The 6974-nt window shown below is 44.0% G+C and overlaps 1 non-coding gene across 1 annotated transcript; it reads right to left on the minus strand.

Moving 5' to 3' along the window:
• Positions 1 to 6184: 6184 nt before the first annotated feature.
• Positions 6185 to 6291, minus strand: LOC139078385 (U6 spliceosomal RNA). The gene has a single exon (XR_011531310.1). It is a non-coding gene; the product is annotated as a U6 spliceosomal RNA (small nuclear RNA).
• Positions 6292 to 6974: the final 683 nt, after the last annotated feature.

Raw genomic sequence — 6974 nt, forward strand, 5'->3', positions numbered from 1 at the left:
AGTTGAGGAAAAGGAAACTGAAGTACAAGACAGAGAAATGCCTTTCAGAGTCGATGAGCATGATAAAATGAAATGTACAGGCTGCTGGCTCCATATAGCAACACACCCCCATTTGCACAACGTGTCTGGTGCACAGTCCATGGGGCTCGGAGACAAGCCACTTGAGTGGGAGTCAGCGTGCCTGGGATTTCGTACTTGCTCTGCAAGTCACAGAACATCTCTGAGTGTCACTTGTTTTTCCCCGGAGAGCAGTTCTCAGCATCAGTGTTGTAACACATTGGAATGTTGTACAAGTAATTAGTTACTATTGTGAAAGAATTAAAGTTTGCAAATACGCTTATTTCATTATAAATCACTTGTTCCAGTATTTCTATGGAAGAAAAAGGGATGGGGTTATGGTTAGCTCTGGGATGACTGGGAGCATGTACCCTCGTGAGAGGTTGTCACCCAAGTAACAGCACCCATTATGTTATCTCATTGGGGGTAAAAGGTGAGATTACTGTCCCAGAACCAGAGATAGGGTTCTATGTTTTAAAGCTCCCCTTAACAAAAAAGTATTAATACAACTAGGTCTGGAGTGTATCCACAAAGGTAGAAAATCTGGAGACACGCACTTGTCCCTGGAGAATATGTGGCCTGTTTTCAGAATATTGGGCAGCTCCTTATAGAAAGAGGAAGGAGCAAGAAGCCCTTGCTGGTTCCAAGGTAGCCCGTGTTAGAACCTCTGACTTGGCCAGTGGGTGCTCACCTTTGATTCTGTACATGGTTTGTTCAACTCTGGGTCTGTGCTGCTTGTGCCTTCGCACCCAAGATTGAGTGGATCTGCAGCTTCTCGTCCTCCTTCCTGTCCTTCGATTCTGGAAGCAGACCTTGATCCCTGCCTCGTACCCTCGGCCCCAGTGCTTCTGTCTTCACCTCATATTCCTGATAGATCCTGAGAAATGCATGACACTGTAGATGACATTTGACGTAATTTAAAGGGACTCTTCTAGTATGCGAAGCATCTTGTTAGTGACAGCAAAGCCCTTGTAATTAACCTTTTATTTTTTCTGCCAATTTACAGTTGTGTATACAATATTGAATTTTCTTTGAGAGGAATGTGTCTGCATTGCCAAGTGCCCATTACATGGTGAGGGTTCCACCAAGGCTAGCTGATCGTTCCGTTGTTCCTAAGTGTCTGGCTCTTTGCTAGGGCCTGTTATTGTGCACCTGTGGGTAACCCCCAACCATGATTCACCCACGCCCAGCCATCTTCTCTGCCTCTTGCTCATGGAATACAATAAACAACATCACAGCTTACACAAGAAGAAAGATGAGACTTTCAAATTCACCAGCAAAAATCCAAGCGTGAACATTCTGAAGTGAGGAAAAAGAAGAAGAAAAAAAAGACCACCAAAAACGTTGACTATTCCTCTTAATTACATAATAGTTAACAAAGCAGAGTGGGTTCTTTGTTTTTTTTCCTCCCAGCTTAATTGAAATTTTATTGATATATAACATATGTAAGTTAAGGTGTACGATGTGATGATTTGATACACATATGTGTTGCAAAATGATTACCACAATAATGTTAGTTAACACCTCCATCCCCTTAAATAATTATCATTTTTTGTGTGGGTGGATAATGTTTAAGATCTACTCTTAGCAACCTCTGAGTATATAATACAGTATTGTTAATTATAGTCACCAGGCTGGACCTTACATCCCAAGAACTTATTAATTTTATAACTGGAAGTTTGTAGCCTTTGACCAACATGTCCCCATTTCCTCCACCTTCCAAGGCCCTGGCAACCACCGTTCTACTCTCTATTTCTCTGACTTTGGCTTTTTTACAATCCGTGTATGAGTGATTTGGCTTACTCTGACTTACTTCACTCAGCATAATGCCCTTAAGCTCCATCCATATTGTTGCAAAAGGCGGGAGTGGGTTCTTTGAAGAGAGGATGTTTTACATGATGCATTAGGTCGTGAGTTCTCAGTATGGGCCAGAAGGGACAAACTTACAAAGAAAGCCACCATTTTCCTCCAGCAGATTCAGGGAGGAAGAATCCTGCTCCATTCCTGCAGCAATGCTGACTCACTGAGCAGCTGAGCCATTAGCAGCCATTAGCCAGCCCACAGTCCTCAGAAAATGAGTACAATTGTGCAATCGTTATAGAAAAGAATTTAAAAATTAGGGTTGGCAGTAGAACTGACAGATCTAGGACTGTTATTAAACAGACAAGGCCTTCTGCCTGCTGACTATTTTTGGAGACTGGAACCCAGCAACATGAATGTTTACACCCGGGAAACTGTTGGTCACCATGGGCAGATCAAATAAGACTTCTTTAAAATGGTGTTTCTTTCTCTCTCTCTGCTTGCTCCTCTTATGAGATTATACAGTTACACTCGTGCTAAGTAGACAGATGATACTATTTAGTTCTGATTTCATTTGGCCCCTTAAACAACAAGCCATTTACTAATGGGGCTATTTTAGTACATGTTGACTCTTCCATGTGTCACACCAAGATATAGATGGCAACGGGAGACACAGGGTTGTTAACTTATCTGAGCCCAAATGGCCTAATAGGCTAGGAACAGGATATCTTTCAATTCAGGAGAAGAAAATGAGAACCACAAAGCCAGGCCAAGAAGTCCTCAGTGTTACCCTGGCTTTTGGAAGCTTGAAGCGCTACCCTGGAATGCCCACTTCTTCATTCTTCTCACTCTGGTGGCCAACTTTACTTGGTCCCTACCTTTCATCCAATCTGTAGCCATGGGCTTAGGTCAGGAAGTATATAAAGATTCCTGTGGTGGGGCTTCCCTGGCAATTAGTCAGTTAGATTTCTGGCTAGTCTTGCCTCTTCTTTCATACCCTACTCCCTCAATGTCTGGTTTCCTTGTCTGGGCTCTAGGTCTCTGAAGCTCCAGCCTGGTACAGGACTGGGCACCTGTCTAAACCCCAGGTCCTTGATGATGGGTTCTCCTACCATCTAATTCAGTCTTACCAAGTGAAGGTGTTCTGCCTGGCACCCTGGGTTCCCAGCTACTGGGTTTCTCTCTCATGAACTCCTGTTCCCTCTGTCACCTATTGGTTGCATATTCCTATTCCTGATCACCTATGATGAGCCTGGCATTGTTTTAAGCTCTATGGATACAGTGGTAAACTATAATAAACTATACAGACAAAGCTCATGCTTGCATGGAAACAATTTACATGTTACCTAAGGTGGGATGGGGGGGATGGGGGACAAGCCAATAAATAAATTTACATGATAATTTTAAATTGTGATAAATTCTATGAAATAAAGAAATGCAGAATAAGACGATATGAGAGAGAGTGACTGGAGTGGGGGTGACGTGATTTACAAGTCGGGGAAGATCAGGGAGGGTCCCACTGAGGAGGTAGCATTCTCAGTGAGATGTTGTGGGAAGGAAGTCAGCTTCGTGAAGATCTGGAGGGAGAGGGAAAAGCAACAGCAGGGTTCCTCAGGCAGGAATGAGCTTGGACTGCTCTAGAAACGTGTGGGCGGAGTGTAGGGTGTGCCACAGGGTGTGTGATAGCAGGGGAGGTTAGAGGCAGGGCCCACAGGGTGGGACCTTGGAGGCCATGGTAAGGAGCCTGAATCTTAGTCTGCATGCTGTGGTAGACTAAGCCATGGGAGGATTTTTTTTGCCTGGAAGTGACATAATTGAATCTGCATTTTTAAAAGATCATGCTGCTTTAAAGGGTAGAGATTATAGGAGGATATGAGTGCAGAGAGAATAGTTAGGTAGTATAAACTGGGTAAGAAATTTTAGTAGTTTGGCTTGGATTAAAAAGGCAGACATAGATAGAGAGAAGCCAACACAGCAAGGATTCCTCTTGGACATAAAGCCAACAGGTTGTGCTGATGGATTGAATGTAAGTGTAGCAGAGGGAAAGGAATTAATGCCTAGATTTTCGTTAAGCATCTGGGTAGGTGATGGTACCTTTAACTGAGGCGGGAAAGACTGAGTCAGCAATGTGGAGGAGAAGGCTCAGTGTCAGTGTTTCTAGGGCCATGTTGTTTGGTCATTGTTCTTTAGATAACTAGGTGAGGCTATCAGTTTGGCAGTTGAATCTACTTTATGCTTGCAGCTCGGCGGAAAAATCAAGAATGGAAATATCTAAGTACACATAGGGTTTGGGGCCAAGCACTGTGCTAGACAATTCATATAATCATTCATTCGACAGTCCGTGTTCCAGGCACTTGGGTTACAGCAGTGAATAAAACAGACAAAAACTCCTGCCCTCACGGGGCTGACATTCTAGTGGGAAGAGAAGGCAAGTAACAGAACAAATACACAATTAAAATGAATGTCAGAAAAAGAGCAGAAATGATAAAGAGAAGGATGGAGGGTGGGGGTAGAAGAACAAATGTGGATTCAGTGGTTAGGGAGGCATCTTGGAAAAGGCAAGGATCTGAGTGTGGTGGTGAGAGTGTGTTTTAGCTGGGGAACATTCTAGGCGGAGCAGGCCTGGAGACTGAAGGAACCGTCAATGAAAATCGACAGGAAAGCTGCTGCCTCAGCCCTCACAGGACTTGCAGGCCAGCTGGGCAGACAGACAGTTTCCACAGGAAAATAAACCCAGCCTAGCTCCTCTTTATAGTCTGCAGCCTCCAGGAATTCCTTGAACACTTTTAAATTAGAAGCTATAATAATGAAAAGAAGAATGTTTGTGCTGTGAAAAGAAACAGCCATTTGTATTTAAATGCCTTCTATGGCTTCCGGTGTTAACGTTTGTGACCTCATATTTACACCTGCAGAGCTGTGTCATAGTCACTGGCTTCTCAGGAATTCCACGACGATGAAATGAAGGAATGTGTGGGTCGTGTCTGTCCGTGGGGAGGTAGAGACTGTCCCAGAAAGAGTGAGATTCATCAGATGGTGGCCACTCACCTGCTGGGCTGGCTGTGAACTGCGGACTCAGGGACTGAGGGAGTGCAGGCGGCTGTGAGTTCTCTGGCCCCAGTCAGACTTGGGCTGCTCACAAAAGCATTCGCTTTCACCACTGTCCACTGAAGGTCAAGTGAGCGCCAACAAACTGACCATTCCAATGACTCTTGTGCACTGGATAGACTCACTCCCTAGTCGTGGTGGCTGCACTGCTTGTGACCCTTGTCCTTGCTTCCTGTTTCCCAACTCCATCTGCAGGTGTGAAGAGTGAATCCCACAGCTCCCACTGATGGGCACGCCTGGACGCCTGGACTTCACCTTCTGGTACTGAGCAACAACAAAGAGCTTTGGAGCCAACCTGCCTGGGTCTGATTCTGGCCCTGTCCTTTATCAGTCATGTGACCTTGGACCAGTCAACTTCTTTCCAGCTCTGTTTCTTTGTCTGTAAAATAGAGAGAATAATAACTCTATCAGTGTACTTGCAAGGCAAAAGTGAGTTACTAGACATCTGCAATTATTAGACCTGTATGTGGCGTGCATTAGGTACTCTAAATAAAGTGTTATAATCATTGACCAGTTATCATTTGCCTTGTATCATGCAATTGTGACTGCAACAGCAAATGTCTGCCCCGGCTGTGTTTAACCAGCACTCTGACTTTTTTTAATGCTAATAATATATTTTATTTAACTGAATAGATCCAAAATATTATTCAGCAGTTCAACATAATATTTTTATTCTTGTAAAATATACATAGCCAGCCTCGTGGTCTAGAGTTAAGATTCCGCACTCTCACCAGCACAGCTCACGTTTGTTTCCGGGTCAGGGAACCACACCACCCATCTGTCAGTTGTCACTTGGTGACAGCTGCATGTTGCTGTGATGCTGAAAGTTATGCCACCAGGATTTCACATACCAGCAGGGTCACCCATGGTGGACAGGTTTCAGCAGAGCTTCTGGACTCTGACAGACTAGGAAGAAGGACCTGGCCACCCACTTCTGAAAAAATTGCCCACAAAAACCCTATGAACCGTAGCAAAGCATTGTCTGATGTAGCGCAGGAAGGTGAGAGGATGGCACAAAAAGACCAGGCACGTTTCACTCTGCTGTACACAGTGTCGCTAGGAGTCAGAATAGACTCCAAGGCACTGATAGCAACAAAAATATACATAACATAACATTTACCATTTTAACCATTAAGCGTACAGTTTAATGGCATCAAGTTCCTTCACACTGTCGTGTAACCATCAGCACCATCCATCCACAGAACTTTTTTCATCTTTCCCCCAAAATATGGAACACTTCACGAGTTTGCGTGTCACCCTTGTGTAGGGAGCATGCTAATTTTCTTCATGTCATTTTTAATTATCACCAGCTGCCCAAGCAAGCACAGCGCCGTGATGCTTTTAGGGGGTCACTGGTGGTCTGAAAGTGACCAATCTAACAGAGTCACCACAGTTTAAACCTAATATAATTCCTTCACAAAAAACTTCAGAAACTCCGCGCTGTGAATTCTGTGAACACACGTTTTGCTGAGACAACAATAGTTTGAATATTTAAATTTTCACTCAACCACTCAAGGTGAGCTGTCACCAATATGCTTTCTCATAGAGTATACTCCTGACTAATTGGAGGCACCATGTTAATAAATTCTTCCCAAACAAGCATATTCTTTCCACACATCTTAGCCCCCAGTCCTTTGGAGAGGCATTTTATGTCTCTATTGTAAATATGGTTATTCGATTCCAGATCAGATAAACAATGGTTATACAGATGCTGTGCAGAAACACTTGTTTTTGTTTCTTTCTATGCCACACAACTATTTTAAACTTAGCTCAGGACAGAAAAGGATGCCTAAGACAGGATTTGGGAATTAAATACCACCCAGGGCTCACTTCTGGGTGCACGTCCCCATCTCCCTGGAAGCTGGATCTGGCCGTGCGACTTGCTGCAGCTAATGGAATACGGGCAGAAATGACCTTGCCCTAGTCAACTCTGAAACTTCGTGTGAAGCTAGTGGTGTCATGAAATGATGGAGCTGCCATCAGCCTGGATCTCCTAGTAATTATGAATAGCA

This window comes from Equus przewalskii, chromosome 1, assembly GCF_037783145.1.
Source record: "Equus przewalskii isolate Varuska chromosome 1, EquPr2, whole genome shotgun sequence".
NCBI lineage: Eukaryota > Metazoa > Chordata > Mammalia > Perissodactyla > Equidae > Equus > Equus przewalskii.